The sequence below is a fragment of the Octopus bimaculoides genome, chromosome 13, assembly GCF_046866305.1.
Source record: "Octopus bimaculoides isolate indiv1 chromosome 13, ASM4686630v1, whole genome shotgun sequence".
Taxonomy (NCBI): domain Eukaryota; kingdom Metazoa; phylum Mollusca; class Cephalopoda; order Octopoda; family Octopodidae; genus Octopus; species Octopus bimaculoides.
Genome location: NC_142940.1, coordinates 20815938 through 20843437, shown reverse-complemented (window position 1 = coordinate 20843437; position 27500 = coordinate 20815938). Strand labels below are relative to the sequence as shown.

The window sequence follows — 27500 nt, the reverse complement described above, 5'->3', positions numbered from 1 at the left end:
GGGAAAATGAGTATACACGAGATGATACTTATTGATCACGACCTCAAAGACCACCAAAGACGACCACCAAAGACCACTAAAGAATACCTAAGGAGGTCAGTAGGCTTGTTGCAGAGTCATCTATTATTCTTCTTTTTCACTTTCCGATACTGGGGAAAGTTCTCATCTGTGAAAAACTAGGGAATGTCGAGTTCTTCCAGGTGGTTGAGATGTTCAGTAAGTGCTTCGAGCAGATCGCATGGTTTTCCCGGGTTTTATTGGACATGAACTGCTCTCATCTGATAAAATAGGACTTGTACCTCCCACCACATGCCTAGAATCGAGGCAAAAGGCTTGAAACATAGGCATGAAAATTAGAATTTTTCAATCAATTCCCCTAATATATACAAGGTGTCCACAAAGTCTGGGTACATGAGGATTCACATATGCTTTAAGAAATTATTATTACTTATATTTAATTGTTTATGCTATGATTTTATTTACTCCATGTAACCAGACCTTGTGGACACCCTCTACATTGTATATATTTGAATAGAAATATACTTGGACATAACAATTTTAATTTTAAAAAATACTCCAAACTTTTGGCTTCGAAGCAAGGAAATGATTGGCAATGGTCTTCTTTGCATTTCTCGGAATATTGTTGATCTTCCTTGGACTTGAAATTTCACAATATATGACCGTCAGGATCCAGGACCTATTTTCGTAAACACGAAGGACCTGATGCCATTTAAGAAGTTTGCAATGTCAGAATCTCTGTGCTTGGCGGCGAGAATAGAATGCTTTTTCAATACATAAACCTTGTTCTGTATATATGTGCGACTAGTGAGAGAGTGGCTTTTAGAATGTAGCTTTGCAATTATACCCCGTTGTAAGATCTGTCGTTATAGTTGAGCTAAGGAAGGCTCAATTAAATGATATCACGACGAGTTAGGAATGGTAGACTAATCTTACTCAGATATATGTACGAATGTATTTATTAGCCCACTAAGGAAGTCTTTAAAATATCATTTTATTACGATGAGGGTGATTTTTAGATGCAAACCAGAGGAGGAAAGACGAGGGTTTTGAGGCGCTACTGGAAGACGGGATAGGTGTTGGTTAGCGTGCAGTACACTTTCCTGTAGAAGTTGGATGTAGGGGTTTTATTGGGACCAGACTGAAACGATGGCTGCTATCAAGAGTTGTCCAACATCTGCAAGCAAACAGTATTCTACAAGAGAGGGCTAGCCATCGGATATGGCTGAAAAGGAATGACGAGACCTGGCTTGAGAGGTGATGATCTCAAAATGATTTTTGATCGACTACTAGAGAGGTGATGATCACAAAATGATTTTTGATCGACTACTAGAGAGGTGACGATCTCAAAATGAATTATTATCAGTCGAAACATTAAGTGGATCCCAACATCAATAAGGGGTCCAGGTGCGTTGTAAAACCGTCGAGAGAAAGGCCCCGAAATGGTCCACAAACTCTCCTGATGGTTTTCAAGACGTACTGGCATTCGATATGCGGAGTTTTCTACTAAATGTACCTGTATTAACAGGCTGTTTTCAAGTCTCTGCAAACTTCAAAAAGAACGGTCATAACTGAATTACCTCCACACTCAGTTCTATACGTCTTTGTTACATTAACATAATATTCGAATATCACCAAATAACAATACTCATTATTTTATACAGTTGGGGTAATATATAAATGTTTAAGAACACACTCATTCAACACCAAAACCATACGTCCTGACACACATATACATACATGCATATGAACTATCTATCTATCTATCTATCTATCTATGTGTCTGTATGTCTGCATGTATGTATGTATGTATGTATGTATCTATCTATCTATCTATCTATCTATCTATCTATCTATCTATCTATTGTGGATACATTATGAATGTGTTGATGTGTATGCATATACGCAATTATGTAAACATGTTTGTATTCATGTATGTTTATATGTATGCATGTACGTATGTATGCATGCATGTAAGAAGGTATGTAGGAATGTATGTACGCATTTATGCATGTATGTATATTTGCGTATATTTATGTATGTGTGTATGTGTGTGTGTATATATATATTTGCAGTCACACACATGAGGGTAAGTCTGTGTAAGCTTGCATTGTGTGTGTATGTGTGTGTATTTGGATGTGTGATATAACCACATAGGTGGGGCTCCATTTGATAAATATAGCAACAGAAATACTCCTCAAAATACATCGGAGTCTCCCCCAGAAACATGTATGTTTCTTATAATTATTTTTGTGTTGTTTACAGACTTTACCCATCCTGACGTTGACCAACATGAACGTACTTCCTTTGCAGGTAAATATTAATAATTCATGACTTAATTAATTTTTAGTTGACATTGTAAATTGTGTTATGTGTCTATTTATCTCTTATACTTGTGTGTTTCTCTTCGACAGCCTGTGTATTTTTATTATCTTTTGTCTATTTGCATTTACAGATTCATCATCCACATACACCGATCCTTGGGCTGACCTGGTTGACGAACCATCATATTTTGGTAAGTTTCAAATTAATGTAGTTTCTAGTGTTCACTGAATAGTATAGCGTGTTACGACTGATTTTCATATATGTGCCAGTCTACCTACCCACCTACCTATCCACCTACCTACCTACCTATATAACTTTCAACCTACCTACCTACCTACCTACCTACATAACTTTCTACCTACCTTGGTACATATATATATATATATATATAAATATATATATATATATAGATACTGGTAAATAAATGTTAACAATATGTAGATACATACGTATGTGTAATTCTCAAAATGTATTTCTATGTTTCATTTAATGTATAAAATGAAGAGTTATTTATATCAAATAATATATTGACGTTTGCTTTTGTCACCGTATAGATGATGGTAACCAGAACGAAGAGGACCCACCTCGTATACCAATTATTGTCACCGACATTTACATGCAAGGCAGTTCCAGGATGCATCAGGTCGCACAGATCATCGTTTATTCTGTAAATGGTCATGTGGCCATGTCTGTAAACCTGGGGCTACATTAGGTAAGTCATGATTGCATGTTTTGCAGTGTTAAGATACCAGTATTTGATATTATGCGATATATACATCGATTGGTTAAATATGCATACAGGTTTGGCATAATTTGTATCTTCTTTGTTTACAGATATGCCAAACACTTTCACCGACGTGATATTTGAATAGAGATGCTGCCATAACTATACAACACAAAGGACTTGTCCTACGTTCTAACGAACCTGAAAATCCAGCAGCATAGATGAACAGCTAAACAAAAGAACACTATCAGAGTTATCTGGCCCAGGCTGCCAAATATGAAGAACAGCCTGTCCCTTTTTGCTAAAGTTAAAAGGACTTTCACAAATAATAAAAAGGGGGACTGCAACTCTCATGCAGAGATGACCGAATGATTGAAAAGTTCTGTACATATTTTTAATAAAAGATTAAACATCATTTTCTTTTTTATATTCATTAATATTGTTTTCAAATGTTGGCAAGGGGCCAGTAGTTTCGGGAGACGAATTAATTCGATTACATTGACCTAGTGCTCAACTGGTACTTGTTTTATCGGCCCTGAAAGGTTGGAAGTCAGAGACAAGCTTGACGGAAACTAAACTCAGAATGTAAAGTGGGACGAAATGCCGCTGAGCATTTTGGCCGGGGTGCAAATGTTAATAGCAGGAAACGAGTATTCGAAAGGATTCCCATAGTTTCTGCATTATTGTACACACACACACACACGCACACACACATACATATATATATATATATACATATATATATATATATATATATATATATATATATATATATATATATATATATATATATATATATATATATATACATATATATATATATATATATATATATATATATATATATATATATATATATATATATATATATATATATATATATATATATATATATATATATATATATATATATAGATAGATATATATACACCCGAGAGTTGTATGAAAAGTCTTTATCCCAAACCAAAGAAAAAAAAGAGTACAACAGTTCTGATTAAGGTACTTCAATGCTGAAAGGCCTTGAAGGCTCAACACTGTTCATACACCCGTCGTATATATATATATGTATGTTTGTATATATATATATATATGTATGTATACACAAAGACATATGCCTATAGACATAATATAGTTGGCACTCCGTCGCTTACGACGTCGAGGGTTCCAGTTGATCCGACCAATGGAACAGCCTGCTCGTGAAATTACCGTGCAAGTGGCTGAGCACTCCACAGACACGCGTACCCTTAACGTAGTTCTCGGGGATATTCTGCGTGACACAGTGTGACAAGGCTGACCTTTTGAATTACAGGCACAACAGAAACAGGAAGTAAGAGTAAGTTGCGGTGAAAGAGTACATCATGGTTCGCCACCATCCCCTGCCGGAGCCTAGTGGAGCTTTAAGTGTTTTCGCTCAATATACACTCACAACGCCCGGTATGGGAATCGAAACCGCGATCCTATGACCGCGGGTCCGCTGCTCTAACCACTGGGCCATTGCGCCTCCACATATATACATAAACATACGCACAAACACACAAAGCAGGATCATTTTGTCATGGTAGACAGTACCCCTCTACATACCGTGCCCTATTTCTACTCCTTGCAAAGTAAGCAGTCAGACAACAGAGCTGGACAAATAAATGGTCTAAATCATGTTCATATTTCCATAGACTCCAGCATTGAATGCTGCAGCATTTTCTACTTCAGTTTTCTGTGTCCTACACGCCCCTGAATTTCCTGAGCATATTGACTAGAGAGCGTTTATATACCATGGGAGCATACATAGAGATTTTGCTTCAGTATTGTTTCTCAGCTTTATATTACTTTTCACGAATTTCTTGTGAATTTCGGCTGATCCAGGGCGAAAACAGCAACTCTATAAAGATACATGAAGACAAAACTCTTATGCGGATTGGGAGTATGATTGAAGATGTTTGCCTCGATTAATGTCGTCTTCAAATCTCTGCTGCACACAACATTTATTTCAAAAGTTTCTGTAGTAGCATTTTAATTTCTAGCATGTGAGTGGCGCAATATTTGCTACAGCAGATTGCCCTTCTCAAAAAAGAGATCGAAGCAGAACTGTTTGCTCCATATGAGAAAGCCCATTCATTCAATCAATCAGAAAATGATAAACTGTTATAAATTCAGTGAATGTATGTCGCTGTAAATTATATATATTGCGAGCAGGAGCGAGCTACGACTACATTACTTGTTATAAATTATCTGATAGAAAATCGGAAGTAATTGATACGTTCAGCAGAATCAGCTTCACGCAAGCTAAATTACGTTGGCGATTATAATACAAAATCGGATGAGAAAGGTCTGCAAAGATTTATGTCTTTGGCACATATGTGTCAGTTTCTAGTAGCGATAATGCTCTCCACCTTTCAAAAATATAGACAAATAATGCCTACTTTTAGCTACAGAACCTTTGCCTTACCGGTAAGTTGTATAACAGCGTGCTTGAATCGTTGCTCTAAACACTAGACTCTGAACACATCACTTTAGCTTCTGAGATGCTTGACAATCAAAGTAAATGCAACAAAACTTAATAGACAGACTATCATGAACTGTAGATAGGTAACACTTATGCGATCGATGTTGGAAAGTAGTACATAATGAGACGGCCCCAGGAAGAGATATTATAGGAAGACATACAAATATATCAACATCTAGTGGAAGCCGGGTTAAGATGTAGATGATGCTTGGAGCTCGGGTAAACATTGTGGTCAAACCTGAAAAGTCCGTCGTAACAGAGAATTATAGGCTCATAGCATCCCTTAAGATTATCAAGTAGAAGAATAAACATATACAACGGAATAAAAGAATATACACGCAGGAGTATTGCACCCTACTCCAGTGCCCCCCCCCCCCCCCCAAAAAAAAAGATGAACGGAATTATGCACCCAACGGAGGAGAGCCTGTGAGGAGCAGGAATGGCTAATCCTATTCCGCATGGGATGGGCCCGACATAAATTCGTGAAAAAGTGTACTAGGAAGGGTCGGACGGAGGGAATCCTCACATGTACTAACGATCCGGACTGGCCTCATTAGGTGACTGCGGAGGTCGTGTCGGATTGTGACATATGTACGGTGGTGAATTCCTTCCCCATCGGCGAATTCCGTCTTGTTAATTGGCCCGACCCAGTCCCATCGTTGAGCTTGAGTGAAGCGATGAGTCTGGCGGGTGTAAAAATGTGAGAGACGAGTGCCTCATATTGTGGGGTCATCTGACTCATATAATGAAAAATTGTAAGAGGCAAGTGCCTTAATTTATGTCATAATTTGGAACTTTTTATGTACGAGGTTCACAGCCTCAATGTGTAAATTTTATTTATAAAAGAACGGTGTTTTAGAGAAGCAAAGTTCGGCGGGCGGCTTTTGTCTTCTATTATACCATCATGTTTATCATTCATTTCATCTCATTAATGTGTTTGTCTAGCCCGCAGCTACTCTGTGTTCGATAGAACGATAGAATAAGTACTAGGCTTACAAAGAATAAGTCCTGGGGTCGATTTGCTCGACTAAATAGGTGGTGCTCCAGCATGGCTGCAGTCAAATCAGTGAAACAAGTAAAAGGGTATATATGTGTGTGTATGTTTGTGTGTGTGAGTCTGTGTACGTGCGTGTGTGTGTGCGTATATATGCATATTATCAACATTACGTGAATATATATTTACACACACACAAACGCACACACTCACACATACACGTACACGCACGCGCGCACATATACACACGCACACACTCACACAGACACATACATGTACACGCACGCGCGCACACACATACAAACACACGCACACACACACACACACACACACACACACACACACACACACACACACACACACACACACACACACACACACAAAGCGTCAGTTATTACAGAAGAAACTTTTAATGTAAGGAAAACAAAGACTATTTATTGCAAAAATCAACATATTTTTATAGAATTTACTGCGCATGATCTTACATACACGACGCAAAAGCTAATTAATAAATCCGCCATCAGCTTCGATTACTTCCTCGATACAGCTTCTAAAGTGATTAAATACCTTGCTCAGTTGATCTTATTCATGTTGGCCATATCGCTCCCAGTAGCAGACATCAATGAATCCTTGCTGTTATGAGCATACCTTCTGCTGTCCCTCTCAAAGACGCCTCTGATGAAGTAGTCCGAGAAAGGGGTTAACTCAGAACAGTTAGGAGTTTAAATGTTTGGGATAACATGATCATAACAGCCGACTACTCCTGGGTTGTGCCGGTTGTGTGAGAGGGAGTAGAGCCTTGCTGGAAAACGGTGGTGCCTCTCACGCGGACTTTTCTCGATCTAAAGCTTGAAAGCTGTCTCCAATGTCCCGATGTAGGCTACTGTATTTATTCTGGGAAAACAGACTTTCTGGGAAAATGAGTATACACGACATGGTACATATTTATCACGACCTCAAAGACCACCAAAGACCACCAACAAAGACCACCAAATATTCCCTACATAACAGTAGGGAGTTCAGTAGGCTTGTTGCAGAGCCATTTGATATTCTTCTTGTTCACTTTGTGATACTGGGGAAAGTTCTCATCTATGAAAAACCAGTGAATGTCGAGTCCTTCGAGGTGGTTGAGATGTTCAGCATGTTCTTCAAGCAGATCGCATGGTTTTCCCGGGTTTTATCGGACATGAACTGCTCTCGTCTGATGACATTGGACTTGTACCTCCCACCACAGGCCTAAAATCGAGGCCAAAATCTTGGAACGTAGGTATGAAAATTAGAATTTTACTTTTAAATCCCCATATATATACATTGTATATAGTCGAATAGAAATATACTTGGACATAACAATTTTAATTTTTAAAAAAGGCTCCAGTCTTTTGGATTCGACACAAAGAAATGTTTAGCAAGGGCCCTCATTGAATTTTTGGGAATATTGTTGATCTTCTCTGGACTTCAAATTCAACAATATCTGACAGTCAGGATCCAGAAACTATTTTCTTAAACACGAAGGACCTGATGATATTTAAGACGTTTGCTATGTCAGAATCACTGTGGTTGGCGGCGAGAATGGAATGCTTTTTCTATACATAAACCTTGTTCTGTATATATGTGCGGTTAGTAAGAGAGTGGTTTTAGGTAAGTAGCTTTGCAATTATACCCCGTTGTCTGTAGTTATAGTTGAGCTAAGGTAGTCTCAATTAGATGATATCACGAGGAGATAGAACTGGTAGTCTAATCTTACTCAGATATATGTACGAATGTATATATTAACCCACTAAGGAAGTCTGTAATTTATTATTTTAATACGATGAGGGTGATTTTTAGATACAACCCAGAGAAGGAAAGACGAGGGTTATGAGACGATACTGGAAGACGGGATAGGTGTTGTTTAGTGTGTAGTACACTTTCCTGTAGAAGTTGGATGTAGGGGTTTTATTCGGACCAGACTGAGACGGTGGTTGCTATCAATAGTCCAACATCGGCAAGCAAACAGTATTCTAGGAGAAAGCGCTACCCTTCGGATGTGGCTGAAGAGGAATGACTTGACCCGGCTAGAGAGTTGATGATCTGAAAATGATTTGTGATTGACTACTAGAGAGGTGATTATGTGAAAATGTATTATGATCAGTCGAAATATTAAGTGGATGCACACATTAGTAAGGGGGCTCGATGCACTGTAAAGCCGTCGAGAGAAAGGCCCCGAAACGGAGCGCATACTCTCCTGATGGCTTCGAAGATGTACTGGCATTGGATATGTGGAGACTTCTACTAAATGCACCTGCATTAACTGATTGTTTTCAAGTCTCAGCACACTTCGAAAAGAACACGTCATAACTGAATTCCCTCCACACTCACTTCTATACGTCTTTTTTTACATTAATATAATACTTGAACATCACCAAATAACAACATGCATTATTTTATACAATTGGGGTGATATACAAATGCTTAAGAAGACACTCATACAACACTAAAATCATACATCCTGACACACACATGCATACATGCATATGGACAATCTATCTATCTATCTATCTATCTATCTGTTTGTCTGTCTGACTGTTCGTTTATACGTCTGTCTTTCTGTCTATCTGTCTACCTCTCTATGCATGCTTGCACGCATGAATATATGTATACGTGTATGTATGCGTGCATGTATATGTGTGTATGCCTGCATGCATGCAGGTATATATATATATATATATATATATGTTTATATATATATATATATATATATATATATATGTATGTATATTAGTATGTATGTATGTATGTATATACTTCGAAAGCGGTTTAACACAGTCCTATCCAACTTCAGATACGCAGGCTCGTTGACTCTTGTTCATTCTACAAACCGACTTAGATTAAGTGACTTGGAGGTGAGTTAAACTCTTATTCAGTTATATATATATGAGTCCTGTCAAACGAGCTGAGTGCTCCTTTCTTACGTCTGTCAAATCACCTCAATCACATACATATATAATGCATGGAAGCATGTATGTATGCATGTATACATCCATCCTGATACATACACACACACACACACACACACACACACACACATATATATATATATATATATATATATATATATATATACATATATATGTATATATATATATATATATGTATATATATATATATATATGTGTGTGTGTGTGTGTGTGTGCGCGCGTCCATATATATATATATTCATAATATTTATATTATTTAAACATGAACATATTGTATATGTGAATTTTTGTGTGTGCTTGAACCTGTGCCTGTGTGCACATATATGACGATATTGTATCTCCCTGCGTACATGTGTGTGTGTGTGTGTGTATGTATGTGTCTTAATGCAAGTGTTTTGAACTATTGTCTGTGCCCTATGTGATTTTATTAATTGAAATTTAAAATGTAAGTCTGAACGGTTAAATCACAATAATATGACGTCATAATACCGATGTGAGAAAAACGTAATATTTTTCTGCATTCATTTGCGATACTTTGGCCATTGCTAGCAGTTAACTTCTTGTAGGTTACTATTACAATCCATTGATTTGCGTTAATATATTTGCTAATAATTTGTTTGTTTTAATAGATATAACCAAATGTCTAACGTTCTACACCGACCGGGCTTCCTTACGCGACTTCGTAAAGGGGCTCGAAACTTTTTCTCCAGATTATTACCCTGCGTACGACGACCAACACTTGCAGACACTTTTGAAGATGTCTCAGATTTTACTTCATCGTTATCATCGCTATCAGACCTTTCCCCCATGACACCAACAGAAGATTTCCCTAGAAATCTCAATGAATCTGCTATAGCTCATAGACAGGGTGAGTTTTGCTGAAAACAGTTTAAAAGTTACAATGATTCTTGTATATCTTCTTTACACATATGTATGTATATATGTATTTATGTATGTATGTATTTATGTATGTATGTATGTATGTATGTATGTATGCATGCATGCATGCGTGTATGTATTTATGTATCTATGTATATATGTATGTATGTGAGTATATTTGTGTGTATATATACTTGTATATATATGCACTGCAGTCACACACGTGTGTAAGCCTGTGTAAGCTTGCATTGTGTGTGTGTGTGTGTGTGTGTGTGTGTGTGTGTGTGTGTGTGTGTGTGTGTGTATGAGTATTTGGATGTGTGATATAACCACCTAGTTGGGGCACCATTTGATAAATATAGCAACAAAAATACACCTCAAAATACATCGGACTCTTCCCCAGAAACATGTATGTTTCTTATAATTATTTTTGTGTTGTTTATAGATTTCACCCATTGTGACTTTGACCAATATGAACGGACTTCCTTTGAAGGTAAGACCTAACGAATATTTAGTTGACAGTGTAAATTGTGTTATGTGTTTATTTATCTCTTATACTTGTGTTTTTCTCTGAGACAGTCTGTGTGTTTTTATTATCTTTTGTCTATTTGCATTTCCAGATTCATCATCCACATACACCGATCCTTGGGCTGACCTGGTTGACGAACCATCATATTTTGGTAAGTTTCAAATTAATGTAGTTTCTAGTGTTCACTGAATAGTAAAACGTGTTACGACTGATTCTCACATATGTGACAGTCTACCTACCCACCTACCTATCCACCTACCTACCTACCTACCTACTTACCTACCAACCTACCCACTCACCTACCTACCTACCTACCTACCTACCTACCTACCTACCTACCTAACTACCTACCTACCTAGCTACCTACCTACCTACCTATATAACTTTCTATCTACCTTGGTACATATATATATATATATATATATATATATATATATATGTATATATATATATATATATATATATATATATATATATATATATATATATATATATACTGGTAAATAAATGTTAACAATATGTAGATACATACGTATGTGTAATTCTCAAAATGTATTTCCATGTTTCATTTTATGTATAATATGAAGAGATATTTGTATCAAATAATATATTGACGTTTGTTTTTGTCACCGTATAGATGATGGTAACCAGAACGAAGAGGACCTCCCTCGTGTTCCAATTATTGTCACCGACATTTACATGCAAGGCAGTTCCAGGATGCATCAAGTCGCACAGATCATCGTTTATTCTATAAATGGTCATGTGACCATGTCTGTAAACCTGGGGCTACATTAGGTAAGTCATGATTGCATGTTTTGCAGTGTTAAAATACCACAATATAATATTTGATCTGATGTGATCTATACATCGATTAGTTAAATATGCATACATGTTTGGTATAATTTTTATCTTCATTCTTTACAGATATGCCAAACACTTTCACCGACGTGATATTTGAATAGAGATGCTGCCATAACTATACAACACAAAGGACTTGTCCTACGTTCTAATGAACCTGAAAATCCAGCAGCATAGATGAACAGCTAAACCAAAGAACACTATCAGAGTTATCCGGCCCAGGCTGCCAAATATGCCAAATTCTTCGGCCCAGCCTGTCCCTTTTTGCTAAAGTTAAAACAATTTTCACAAATAATAAAAAAGGGGGAATACCAACTCTCATGCAGAGATGACCGAATGATTGAAAAGTTCTGTACATATTTTTAATAAAAGATTAAACATCATTTTATTTTTTATATTCATTAATATTTGCTTCAAATGTTGGCAAGAGGCCAGTAGTTTCGGGAGACGAATTAATTCGATTACATCGACCCAGTGCTCAACTGGTACTTGTTTTATCGGCCCTGAAAGGTTGAAAGTCAGAGACATGCTTGACGGAAACTAAACTCAGAATATAAAGTGGGACGAAATGCAGCTGAGCATTTTGGCCGGGGTGAAAATGTTAGTAGCAGGAAACGGGTATTCGAAAGGACTCCCATAGTTTCTGCATTATTGTATGAAAAGTCTTTAGCCCGCACCCCCCCCCCCCACCGCCAAAAGGTACTTCAAGGCTCAAAGGCCTTGAAGGCTCAACACTGTTCATACACCCGTCGTATGTTTGTATATATATGTATGTATACACGAAGACATATGCCTATATACATAATATAGTTGGCACTCCGTCGCTTACGACGTCGAGGGTTCCAGTTGATCCGACCAACGGAACAGCCTGCTCGTGAAATCAACATGCAAGTGGCTGAGCACTCCACAGACACGTTTACCCTTAACGTAGTTCTCGGGGATATTCAGCGTGTCACAGTGTGACAAGGCTGACCCTTTGAATTACAGGCACAACAGGAAGTAAGAGTGAGAGAAAGTTGTGGTGAAAGAGTACAGCAGGATTCGCCACCATACCCTGCCGGAGCCTCGTGGGGCTTTAGGTGTTTTCGCTCAATAAACACTCACAATGCCCGGTCTGGGAATCAAAACCGCGATCCTATGACCGTGAATCCGCTGCCCTAACCACTGGGCCATTGCGCCTCCACGCAAGATAGTGGTACTTACAGTGAAAGAATATTAGAAGTAATTGACACGTTTAGCAGAATCATCTCCACGCAAGCTAAATCATTTTGGCGATTATAATGCAAAATTCGGATGAGAAAGGTCTCCATGGATTTATGTCTTTGGCAGATATGTGTCAGCTTCTTGTAGCGATAATGCTCTCCATTTTTAAAAAATGAAAGTTAAATAACGTCTACTTTAAACGACAGCACCTTCACTTTAGCGGAAAGTTGTATAACAGCGTGCTTGCATCGTCGCTCTAAACACTAGACTCGGAACACATCACTTCAGTTTCTGAGATGCTTAATCAATGTAAATGCATAAACTTTAATAGATAGACTAACTTGAACTGTAGATAGGTAACACTAACGCGATATATGTTGGAAAGTAGTACATAATGAGATGGCCTCAGGAAGGGATATTATAGGAAGACAGACAAATATATCAACATCTAGTGGAAGCCTGCTTAAGATGTAGATGACGCTTGGAGCTCGAGTAAACATTGTGGTCAAACTTAAAAAGACCGCCGTAACAGAGAATTATAGGCTCATAGCATGCCTAAAGGTTATCAAGTAAAAGAATAAACATATACAAACGAATAAAAGAATATACACGCAGGAGTGGCTGCGTGGTAAGTAGCTTGCTTACCAATGACATGGTTCTGGGTTCAGTCCCACTGGGTGACACATTGGGAAAGAATCTTCTGCTATAGCCTCGGGCCGACCAAAACCTTGTCAGGGGATTTTGTAGACGGAAACTGCTGGTGTGTTTATGTCCCCGTGAAATAGCGGTTCGGCAAAATAGAATAAGTACTAGGCTTACAAAGAATAAGTCCTGGGGTCGATTTGCTTGATTAAAAAGGTGGTGCTCCAGCATGACCGCAGTCAAATGACTGAAACAAGTAAAAGAGTATATATGAGTGTGTATGTGTGTGTGTATGTGTGTGTTTCAGAAGAAAATTTTAATGTAAGGAAAACAAAGACTATTTATTGCAAAAATCAACATATTTTTATAGAATTTGCGCATGATCTTACATACCCAACGCAAAAGCTAATTAATAAATCCGCCATCAGCTTCGATTACTTCCTCGATACAACTTCTAAAGTGATTAAATACCTTGATCAGTCGATCTTATTCATGTCGGCTATATCTCTCCCAACAGCAGACATCAATGAGTCCTTGCTATTAAGAGCATACTTTCAGCTGTCCCTCTCACAGACGCCTCAGATGTAGTAGTTCGCGAGAGGAGTTAAGTCAGAACAGTTAGGAGTTTAAAAGCTTGTGGTAACATGATCGTAACAGCCGACAAGTCCTGGGTCGTACCGGTTGTGTGAGTGGGAGTAGAGTCTTGCTGGAAAACGGTGGTGCCTCTCACGCGGACTTTTCTCGATCTAAAGCTTGAAAGTTGTCCGCAATGTCTCGATGTAGGCTACCGTATTTATTCTGGGAAAACAGAATTTCTGGGAAAATGAGTATACACGAGATGATACTTATTGATCACGACCTCAAAGACCACCAAAGACGACCACCAAAGACTACTAAAGAATACCTAAGGAGGTCAGTAGGCTTGTTGCAGAGTCATCTATTATTCTTCTTGTTCACTTTCCGATACTGGGGAAAGTTCTCATTTGTGAAAAACTAGGGAATGTCGAGTTCTTCCAGGTGGTTGAGATGTTCAGTAAGTGCTTCGAGCAGATCGCATGGTTTCCCCGGGTTTTATTGGACATGAACTGCTCTCATCTGATAAAATAGGACTTGTACCTCCCACCACATGTCTAGAATCGAGACAAAAGGCTTGAAACATAGGTATGAAAATTAGAATTTTTCAATCAATTCCCCTAATATATACAAGGTGTCCACAAAGTCTGGGTACATGAGGATTCACATATGCTTTAAGAAATTATTATTACTTATATTTAATTGTTTATGCTATGATTTTATTTACTCCATGTACCCAGACCTTGTGGACACCCTGTACATTGTATATATTTGAATAGAAATATACTTGGACATAACAATTTTAATTAAAAAAAATACTCCAAACTTTTGACTTCGACGCAAGGAAATGATTGGCAATGGTCTTCTTTGCATTTCTCGGAATATTGTTGATCTTCCTTGGACTTGAAATTTCACAATATATGACCGTCAGGATCCAGGACCTATTTTCTTAAACACGAAGGACCTGATGCCATTTAAGAAGTTTGCTATGTAAGAATCTCTGTGCTTGGCGGCGAGAATAGAATGCTTTTTCAATACATAAACCTTGTTCTGTATATATGTGCGACTAGTGAGAGAGTGGCTTTAGGAAAGTAGCTCTGCAATTATACCCCGTTGTATGATCTGTCGTTATAGTTGAGCTAAGGAAGGCTCAATTAAATGATATCACGACGAGTTAGGAATGGTAGACTAATCTTACTCAGATATATGTACGAATGTATTTATTAGCCCACTAAGGAAGTTTTTAAATTATCATTTTATTACGATGAGGGTGATTTTTAGATGCAAACCAGAGGAGGAAAGACGAGTGTTATGAGGCGCTACTGGAAGACGGGATAGGTGTTGGTTAGTGTGCAGTACACTTTCCTGTAGAAGTTGGATGTAGGGGTTTTATTGGGACCAGACTGAAACGATGGCTGCTATCAAGAGTTGTCCAACATCTGCAAGCAAACAGTAGTCTACAAGAGAGGGCTAGCCATCGGATATGGCTGAAAAGGAATGACGAGACCTGGCTTGAGAGGTGATGATCACAAAATAATTTTTGATTGACTACTAGAGAGGTCACGATCTCAAAATGAATTATTATCAGTCGAAACATTAAGTGTATCCCCACATCAATAAGGGGTCTAGGTGCGTTGTAAAGCCGTCGAGAGAAAGGCCCCGAAACGGTCCACAAACTCTCCTGATGGTTTTCAAGACGTACTGGCATTCGATATGCGGAGTTTTCTACTAAATGCACCTGCATTAACAGGCTGTTTTCAAGTCTCTGCAAACTTCAAAAAGAACAGTCATAACTGAATTCCCTCCACACTCAGTTCTAGTCGTCTTTGTTACGTTAATATAATATTCGAATATCACCAAATAACAATACTCATTATTTTATACAGTTGAGGTAACATATAAATGTTTAAGAACACACTCATTCAACATCAAAACCATACATCCTGACACACATATACATACATGCATATAAACTATCTATCTATCTATCTATCTATCTATCTATCTATCTATCTATCTATTTATCTATGTCTCTGTATGTCTGTATGTCTGTCTGACAGCCTGTCTATCAGTCTCCCTGTCTATGCATGCTTGCATGCATGAATATATCCATGTATGTATGTATGTGTGCATATATGTGTGTATGCCTGTATGCATGCCTGTATATATATATATATATATATATATATATATATATATATTATGTATATTAGTATGCATGTATATGTACATAGACTGTAAAATCGGATTAACACAGTCCTATCCAACTTCAGATTCGTAGGCTCGTAGACTTTCATCTTGATGCCGGAGGAAGTAGATTAATTCTACCGACCTACGTAGATTTAAATGACTTGGAGGTGAGTGAAAATCTTATTAAGTCATATATATATATGGCTCCTGTGAAACGAGCTGAGTGCCCCTTTCTTACGTTTGTCAAATCACCTCAATCACATACATACATAATGCATATTATAATGCATGTATGCATGCATACATCCATCCTGATATATATATATATATATATGTGTGTGTGTGTGAGCGCCCGTATATATATATATTCATAATATTTATATTATTTAAACATGAAAATACAGTATATGTGAATTTTTGTGTGTGCTTGAACCTGTGCCTGTGTGCACATATATGACGATATTGTATCTCTCTGAATACATATGTGAGTGGGTGTATGTATGTGTTTTAAACTACTGTCTGTGCCCTATGTGATTTTATTAATTGAAATTCAAACCGTTATTTTGGACGGTTAAATCCCAATAATGACGTCATAATACCGAAGTGAGAAAAACGTGATATTTTTCCGCATTCATTTGCGATACTTTGGCCATTGCTAACAGTTAACTTCTTGTAGGTTACTATTACAATCCATAGATTTGCGTTAATATATTTGCTAATAATTTGTTTGTTTTAATAGATATAACCAAATGTCTGACATTCTACACCGACCGGGCTTCCTTACGCGACTTCGTAAAGGGGCTCGAAACTTTTTCTCCAGATTATTACCCTGCGTACGACGACCAACACTTGCAGACACTTTTGAAGATGTCTCAGATTTTACTTCATCGTTATCATCGCTATCAGACCTTTCCCCCATGACAACAACAGAAGAAGATTTCCCTAGAAATCTCAATGAATCTGCTATAGCTCATAGACAGGGTGAGTTTTGCTGAAAATAGTTTAAAAGTTACAATGATTCTTGTATATCTTCTTTACACATATGTATGTATGTATGTATGTATGTATGTATGTATGTATGTATGTATCTATCTATCTATCTATCTATCTATCTATCTATATATCTATATATCTATCTATCTATTGTGTATATATTATGAATGTGTTGATGTGTATGAATATACGCAAGTGTGTAAACATGTTTGCATTCATGTATGTTTATATGTATGTATGTATGTATGTATGTATGCATGCATGTAAGTAGGTATGTAGGAATGTATGTACGCATTTATGCATGTATGTATATCTGCGTATATGTATGTGTGTATGTGTGTGTGTATATATACATTTGCAGTCACACACATGAGGGTAAGCCTGTATGTGTGAGTATTTGTATGTGTGAAATAACCACATAGGTGGGGCTAGATTTGATAAATATAGCAACAAAAATACTCCTCAAAATACATCGGACTCTCCCCCAGAAACGTGCATGTTTCTTATAATTATTTTTGTGTTGTTTACAGATTTTACCCATCCTGACTTTGACCAATATGAACGTACTTCCTCTGAAGGTAAATATTAATAATTTACGAGCTAATTCATTTCTAGTTGACAGTGTAAATTGTGTTATGTGTTTATTTATCTCTTATACTTGTGTGTTTCTCTGCGACAGTCTGTGTGTTTTTATTATCTTTTGTCTATTTGCATTTCCAGATTCATCATCCACATACACCGATCCTTGGGCTGACCTGGTTGACGAACCATCATATTTTGGTAAGTTTAGAATTAATGTAGTTTCTAGTGTTCACTGAATAGTATAGCGTGTTACGACTGATTTTCATACATGTGCCAGTCTACCTACCCACCTACCTATCCACCTACCTACCTACCTACATAACTTTCAACATACCTACCTACCTACCTACCTACCTACCAACCTACGTACCTACCTACATAACTTTCTACTTACCTTGGTACATATATATATATATATATATATATATATATATATATATATATATATATATATATATATATATACTGGTAAATAAATGTTAACAATATGTAGATACATACGTATGTGTAATTCTCAAAATGTATTTCCATGTTTCATTTTATGTATAAAATGAAGAGTTATTTATATCAAATAATATATTGCTCTTTATTTTTGTCACCGTATAGATGATGGTAACCAGAACGAAGAGGACCCCCCTCGTGTTCCAATTATTGTCACCGACATTTACATGCAAGGCAGTTCCAGGATGCATCAGGTCGCACAGATCATCGTTTATTCCGTAAATGGTCATGTGGCCATGTCTGTAAACCTGGGGCTACATTAGGTAAGTCATGATTGCATGTTTTGCAGTGTTAAGATACCAGTATTTGATATTATGCGATCTATACATCGATTGGTTAAATATGCTTACAGGTTTGATATAATTTTGTATCTTCTCTGTTTACAGATATGCCAAACACTTTCACCGATGTGATATTTGAATAGAGATGCTGCCATAACTATACAACACAAAGGACTTGTCCTACGTGCTAATGAACCTGAAAATTCAGCTGCATAGATGAACAGCTAAACAAAAGAACACTATCAGAGTTATCCGGCCCAGGCTGCCAAATATGCCAAATTCTCCGGCCCAGCCTGTCCCTTCTTGTTAAAGTTAAAAGAATTTTCACAAATAATAAAAAGGGGGAATGCAACTCTCATGGAGAGATGACCGAATGATTGAAAAGTTCTGTACATATTTTTAATAAAAGATTAAACATCATTTCCTTTTTTATATTCATTAATATTGGTTTCAAATGTTAGCAACAGGCCAGTAGTTTCTGTTGACAAATTAATTCGATTACGTCGACCCAGTGCTCAACCGGTAATTATTTTATCGACCCTGATAGGTTGAAAAGCAGAGAGAACCTTCAAAACCTAAACTCGGAATGTAAAGAAGGACAAAATGCCGCTGAGCATTTTGGCCGGGGTGCAAATGTTAGTAGCAGGAAAAGGGATTTCTGTCAGTTTCCACAGTTTCTGCATTATTTTTCGTTTCGTCAAGTTGCTTGGGAGCGCACACACACACACACACACACACACACACACATACACACACACACACACACACACACACGAGCACACTGACAGAGACAGACAAACACACAAGCAAACAGACACAGACACACCCTGTCACACGCTCACGCATGCACACACACACACATCTATGTATAAAATATATTTATAAGCATATATATATATATATATATATATATATATATATATATATATATGCATATATATATATGTATATATATGTATGTATGTATTTATTTATTTATTTATTTATGGGTTTCAGCCAAGTGGCTGTGGTCTTGCTGGAGCACCACCGTGACTTTCCGTCTTTATGCTGTGCTCTCTTCACGTTCCTTGCATGGCTCTTCTCCTCCAGATGATATAGTCCAACCAAGAATTTTGATGGCACATCTGGTGTATAAGAGAATTTGACATCGCTGCCCTAAACTGTGTCTCATTTCGAGCCATTGGTCCGTCTGGTATCGTGGAGAGGAAAGCGTCGAGTTTTGTCTTGAAGACCTCTATATCCATGCCTTGCAGGTTTCTCAAATGTTTTGGCAAGGCATTAAATAGCTGAGGTCCTCTGAAACCGAGGCTGTTGCAGTACCTTGTTCTTATGTGAGATGCAGTGGACGGTACCCTTGGTACCATGCAGTGGCGACCTGTGCGGGCATTCTTGTAGTACTTGATGCCAAAGTTTGGTACCAGTCCTTCCAGTATTTTCCATATGTATATTATTACATATATCTCTCCCGCCTGCGCTCCAGGGAGTAGAGACCTAATGCCTTCAATCGCTTCCTGTAGTTCATCTGTTGGACTTTGGCGATCTTTTTTGTATAGTGTCGCTGAATTGCCTCAAGTTCTGATGTCCGCTTGACACTGTGTGGTGACCACAACTGAGAGCAATAGTCTAGGCGGCTCAGAACAAATGTCTTCCATAGAGTCAACATGACTTTTTGATCCCTTGTTCGGAATGTCCTCAGTATCCACCCTGCCAGTTGTCTTCACTTTGCTGTCAACTTGACAATGTGCATGTGAAATGATGCATCACTACACATGTTGACGCCCAGGTCTCTTACTGTTTGTGGTTCTGGGATTGCAGTACCTCTAGGTCCTGTGTATGCCAGTTGGGAGGCACTTGGGGCCTTGTAGCGCAGTACTTGAAATTCTTTTGCATTGAACTGCATATTATTTTGCCCTGCCCACTTGTATATTGCATTTAGGTCATTCTGCAGGCTTATAATATCATCAGGATTCCTTATTGCCTGAGATAGTTTTGTGTCATCAGCGTAGCTAGTGACAGTGGCTCTCCGAGTGACCGTGGGCATGTCCAGAAGGGCCACTATGAACAGTAATGGCCCCAGGACATTTGCGTTTCCCTAGATAGTTCTCCATTGGCTGCAACTGTCTGACTTCTATCATTGAGGAAATCATGCAGCCATTCTCCTAATTTACCAGCTATGCCACGGTTTCGCAGCTTGTGACATATCAAGCCATGATCAACTTTGTCAAAGGCTTTTGCAAAGTCGAGATATATCACATCAACATTTGAATGGTCAAGTAGCTGCTTCAGGACCCAGTCACAATACTGCAAGAGCTGCGTGAGGCAGCTTCTACCTGGACGGAAACCATGCTGGGTCTCATTCAGCAAGTCATTTTCTTCTAGGAACGCAATCAATCTCCTTCTGACAATTCGTTCCATGACTTTGCTAATATGTGAAGTCAGAGAGATGGGCCTGTAGTTCCCAGCCTCTGCTCTGCTTCCTCCTTTATGGATAGGACATATGGTGCTTTCTTCAGCTTTTTGGGAAGTTTACCACTTGCAAGGAAACTCTGGAAGAGTATCCGGAGTGGTCCCGCTAATTCTTATTTACACGACTTTAGGAGGACAGCTGGGAAACCATCGGGGCCAGTTGCCGAATTTGAGCTCATTTTGTTTATGGCAGCTATTACATCTTCCTCTTCAATGTCAATGTAGGTAATGGATGCAGTCTTTTTCTGCTGAGTGATATTGTCAAAGAAATAAGCTGGGTTCTTTATCTGCATGTGACGCAGAGGAGAAGTGAAAACACTCTTGAATTGTGCACTGAGCACTTCACTTATCCATGTGGGGTCCGCAGTCAGTGAGCCATTAGGCAGGAATAGTGCTTGTTTTTATGCTTTCTACTGCTCTCTTCTCCTTCTCTGCTCGCTCCTTTTCATGGGAGAGTTTGATCTTGTTTTCTATTTCTAACAGTGTTAGTTTTAATTCAGCCCTTTTCCTATCCTCCAGTTTTCTATTTAACTGGTTTGAGACCTTTATTCTGTGTCTCATAAGGATTTTCCTGTCTCTGGGAATTCTATTGGCATGTATGCTGGTCTTTCTTTTTGGCACGTATTTGGCGCATATGTCTTGTATGGTTGACATAAAATAACTTAGTTTGAGGTCATTGTCTTGTATAGAAAGGCTGTCATGCCAGTTTTGATTTCGAATCTCTCTGCAAATTGACTTCCAGTCCGCCCTGTGGAAATTAAGGTTGGATATGGCTTGAGTCCTCCTGATGGGGTGGGTGTCAGTGGGTTGTCTAGGACCATACATAGTTAATTCTATAATGTTATGATCTGAGAGAGATGTAGGTGTTACTTTCACATTATGGATTAGGCTCACATTGTTTGTGAAGCAGAGATCTAAAATATTGCTTCCTCTGGTTGGTTGGAGTATCACTTGTTCCATGAACAGCATGTTGGAGAGTTCTAACAAAGATTTTGCCTGGCTTTGTTCATGCAGTGACATCCCAGAGAAGATGTGACCTTAAGGCCATTTAACATTTGGGAGGTTAAAGTCTCCTAGGAAAAGTATATTGATGTGTTGGTCCAGATTTGTCAAGACCTCTTCTATGCGTCTGAGGCTGTCCTCAAATTTACCCTCCTGCTTTGCGGTATTTGGTGGACGGTATGTTGAGCATACAACTACATCAATTTGTTTTATGTGTACTATTAAAGTATCACAGACAGAGTTTGAGTGTGATAGGAGTAGTAGGGGTGTGACATCTTCTCGAATGTACATTGCAACTCCCCCATGACTTCTATCCCTTCTGTCTGTTCGGAGTACGGCATACTCTGGTATGTTTATCTCTGCATCTGCTATATTAGATGTTAGATGCGTTTCGGTAAGCACCATGCATATTGCTTGATTGCATGTAACTAGGTCTTTCAGGTATAGAAACTTGTCTTTGCCGCCTGTTCGTAATAGGCCCCGGATATTCAGTAGGAATATGGGTGTGATATCTGTGCAGGGGTTCCTGGTGTTAGCGGTGGCCATCCCTGATCCATCATCTGTGGTGGTCTTGGACAATGGTTTGTGTGGTGTTGACTCTGTACCCTCTGCATCCATGTTAGTTGATGCACCATTTTCTGGGCCATGCTTAAAAAAGCTTGCTGGTCAGCTGCTGCAGTTCGTACAGCCTCTGCATACAGCCTTTTGTTTGGAGCAGAAGGAATATACGGACTTCTCTCTTTGTGAATCCTGTTGGTTCTTGGTGGATTATGGGTATGCAGGTTTAAGCTTTTTGGTCTCCCTTTTCTGTGCTCCCGCTTATTTTGTTGTGAGTGGTTATCTAGATTGTTTAGCTAGTGGTGTTTGGGATGGGCAAATTTGCAGTTTCGTCCCTTTTCCCCGTGCCAACAATTCTACCATTTAGGTAGAATTTACAGATAATCTGTTTCTTTTTCTTTGCATGACGTGCTTGCGCTTGAAGCCTGTTTGTGTTCACCGTCTCCTTGTCTGTTCTCCTGTCTCTGTCGTATGTATATATGTGAAAATATATATCAGTCGATCTATCTACCTATATATTTATCTCTCTCTCTCTCTTCTCTGTATATATATTCACACACACACACACACACACACACACACACACACACACACACACACACACATATATATATATATATATATATATTATATATATTTATCTCTCTCTCTCTCTCTCTCTCTATATATATATATATATATATATATATATATATATATATATATATATTATATATATTTATCTCTCTCTCTCTCTCTCTCTCTCTCTCTATATATATATATATATATATATATATATATATATATATATATATATATATACATACACATGCATGCATATATACATAAACACACGCACAAGCACAAACATATGTATGTATAGATTGATACATGCATACATACATGCATGCATGCATGCATGCGTACAGGTTTCGTGACACTTCTCCCATCAGATCAATACAAGTTTGAAGGAAGAAGCAGTGGGACATGCTTTGCAGAAACGAAGCACACATTAATGATGTATGTATGTATGTATGCATGTATGTATCTATGTATGAATGTATGTATGTATGCCTGTATATATGAATGTATGCCAGCACGCATGCACGCATGCATTCATGTCTCTTCTAATTTTCTTAATTATCATAAATCTTCCACCGAGGAGGGAGCCGGTTTCCAACGCAGATACAAAGCTTCATCTTTAGGATGGTGTTAACAGAGACAATTTCGCATTTGGACATTGAGAAACGTCTTACATATTTTTACTGTTCCTCTACAGATTGCACTTCTAATGTACAAATTAACCGGTCGATTTCTCTTTCTGAGAATCCCAGTTTATCCAGATTCTCCTTTAAGCATTTACTAACAAAATCTACAGCTCCAATTATTATTGGTATGAATATGAATTCATAGTCACGATATTGAAGCTAGAGTTTTCGAAGCAGTTATCCATAGATATCCTGTTTTTCTTTGATTTTCAATGAGATATTTATATCTGCAGGGTAGCTGACCTCTACGATGATACACACCGTTGCCCCTCTGTCCCAAACAACAATATCCGACTCGTTATGTTTACATTTGACAGAGGTTTTGACGGGAATATTCCACCAGTATTCCTTGAGCAGTTGGCAGTGTAAGTTGTTTTAGCAACAACATCGTTCTGCCTAAGAAGGTAGTAAGGTGACGATATTTTAGGACATCTACTAATCACATGCGTGATGTCTTCCACAGAGAAATGATATAGGCTACACATGCGGTTGCACTTTGGGATTACAAGCGCGTCACTGTCTCTCTTGTTCACCAGTTACATTGTGGAAATCTCTTGTTCCTGCATTGCGAACGCACAGCCTTCAAAGTTTGATGTGATGTAATGGTGTTGTGACCAAGAGAAGCTGCGCGTCGTGTCAATTCTAGTGTCTTCTTCAAGCTTCTGGGAAACATACATACTCATGCATCGTTTGTTTTTTTTATGTCCTGCGTGCTTTTCATCCAGGTTTTCTTTGAAGTAAGCGAGCCCAACTGTTTTGGGACTGTACAGGGGATCATCAGGAAGTCTGTATGGCCTGGACCACTACTTCGAGGCCATAACTCCAACAATTTATTTGCTATGACCTTGTTGTCTGTGCAATTGTTGGGTTTTCTTTTGCTCCCGAGAGTATGGCTACTACTTCTGGCGGGTTCCTGCCAACCCTTGCTCTAGTGACCCGTTTTCCCAGGTAGGTTGGCAGGCACGACTTCGTAAAGGGGTTCAAAATTTTTTCTCAAGATTATTACCTTGTGTACGACGACCAAAACTTGAAGACACTTTGGAAGATGACACAGATTTTAGTTGATCGTTTTCATCAGACCTTTCCTCGATGACAATAGATTTCCCTAGAAATCACAATCGATATGCTATAACTTATAGACAGGGTGAGTTTTGTTGAAAATTGTTTTAAAATGACTAAGGTTCTAGTATATCTATCTATCTATCTATCTATCTATCTATCTATCTATCTATCTATCTATCTATCTATCTGTCTGTCTGTCTGTCTGTCTGTCTGTCAATCGGCGGATAATTCGACATTTATTTTTCTCCATGTCTGCCGAGAATGGGCATAGATGGTACAGCGGTGCTTTTTCGGAAGAGTCTGGACCTCAAGGTAAGAGGAATGTTCCTAGACCCGGAGGGTAGGCTGGCCGTCTTGGCTGGCCGTCTTGGCTGGCCGTCTTGGTTGGCCGTCTTGGCTGGCCGTCTTGGTTGGCCGTCTTGGCTGTCGATGGCAGTAATGGGTGTGCTTTTCGAATGTTTATGCACCGTCCGTAACAAAGTGGCCGGATTTCTTTCAACGTCTGAAGGTTTTCCTGGGAACATCTCAACCTTTATTTTTAGTGGGGGATTGGAACGCTACCTTGGACACGCTTCTACTCTACGTGAGTAGAGATAGAAATAGGAGGGGATGTAAATACCTCAAAGACCTGCTCAAACGTTTCCAACTGTCTGACAGGTACCGACTGGACCATCCGAATGTACCAATGTGCACATGGTGCAACCGCATCGGGTCGTCCAGATCGTATTTAGATAGAGTATTCTGTAGAACATTGGATAGGGATAATATAGGTTGTCCACAATTTCATATAGTGAGCTACACAGATCACAAATTTGTTACTTGTACGCTTGACTTAGATAAGAATCATAGGCAGAAACTGAACGCGTCGTTTACAGAGAGTCAGGCTTACAGAGGCCGGATTAGCACATTAGTTAAGAGGGCGCTGACGAGCACCATCGTCAATAATGGATGGTGGTATGCCCTAAAGAAAGCAATTAAAGCAGAATCGATTATGTATGGTAAGGCTTTAGCGATAGATCGAAACAGAATAGCGGGAGAACTAGTTAAGAAATTAGAAGAGGCACATAGAATTGGCATCGCGTCCAATGTGCTAGAAGCGAGGTTGGCCCTCGACCAGCACTTCAACGTCAAACACGAAGGATGCGTTGTCAGAGCAAGGATGCGTGCTCTGAGAAACGAAGGAATTGGAGCCGCCCGAGAGGCCCGAGTGGCGGAGGCGCAACGAGTCAATAAAACCACGAATATAAACAAGAGCAATATCAAAATGGTCGTGTAACCATGTCTGTAAGACTTGGCTAGATTACTTAAGTCATGATTTCATATTTTGCAGTCTCAAAATACCACAATATACAATTTGGTCCTATATGATCCATATATCGATATGTTATATATGCATACAGGTTTGGTATAATTTTTTTCTTCTTTGTTTACAGATATGCCAAACACTTTGACCGCTGTGAGATTTGAATAGAGAAGCTAACATAACTACACAGCACAAAAGACTTGTCCTACGTTCTAATGAACCTGAAAATCCAACAGCATAGATGAATAGCTAAACAGAAAAAGCCATCAGAGATATTAAGCCCTGGGTGCTAACGTAAAGAAAACGCTCGGCGTTTTTGTTAAATTTAAAGGAAATTTCATAAATAAAAATAAAGGGGGAATGCAACTACCATGGAGAGATGACCGAATGATTGAAAAGTTCTGTACATATTTTTAATAAAAGATTAAACATCATTTTCTTTTTTATATTCATTAATATTGGTTTCAAATGTTGGCAAGAGGCCAGTAGTTTCCGGAGACGAATTAATTCGATTACATTGACCCAGTGCTCAACTGGTACTTGTTTTATCGGCCCTGCAAGGTTGACAATCAGAGACAAGTTTTACGGAAACTAAACTCAGAATGTAAAGAGGGACGAAATGCCGCTGAGCATTTTGGCCGGGGTGCAAATGTTAGTAGCAGGAAACGGGTATTCGAAAGGATTTCTGTCAGTTTCCATAGTGTCTGCATTATTTCACGTTTCGTGACGGGAAAAATACACAATGATCATGTAATTCTTGATGTAAGTTGCTTGGGAGTATATACACACACACACATACACATACACGTGCACGCGCGCACACACACAAACACACACCATGCACGCGCGCCCACACATCTATGTTTAAAAAATATGTTTACAAACACATCATTTTTAATATTTTTTATAGTAGGGGTAATTATTTGGAAGATCCATGGTTGCAACCTCATAACACCTTGAAGGCAAACATTCCAAAAACGATTTGATATTTTTTATAATTATATTACAGCTATAATTAGACGAATAGAGACCGCACAATAAATCTGTTTCTCGCTCTTTGAGGGTGTTGACTTGTTGGCTGACAGCTTAGATGACGAACTGGTAAACCCGATT

At 38.4% G+C, this 27500-nt stretch overlaps 1 protein-coding gene and 1 long non-coding RNA gene across 4 annotated transcripts in view; one reads left to right on the top strand and one right to left on the bottom strand.

Annotated features, from left to right (window-relative positions):
• The window catches only part of LOC106870007 (delta-like protein D), a 320127-nt gene that overhangs the window by 241318 nt on the left and 51309 nt on the right, over positions 1 to 27500 (bottom strand). The window contains exon 1 of one of the 3 annotated variants that reach the window (XM_089361570.1): positions 13633 to 13860. The exons of the other annotated variants lie outside the window; for them this stretch is intronic. The gene's annotated coding sequence lies outside the window, so the exon portion shown is untranslated. Of the gene's footprint in view, positions 1 to 13632; positions 13861 to 27500 lie in introns of those variants that run through there. 3 annotated transcript variants of the gene reach the window in all.
• LOC106883506 (uncharacterized) lies at positions 18579 to 19169 on the top strand. Its single transcript, XR_001411138.3, has 2 exons — positions 18579 to 18731; positions 18855 to 19169. It is a non-coding gene; the product is annotated as an uncharacterized LOC106883506 (long non-coding RNA).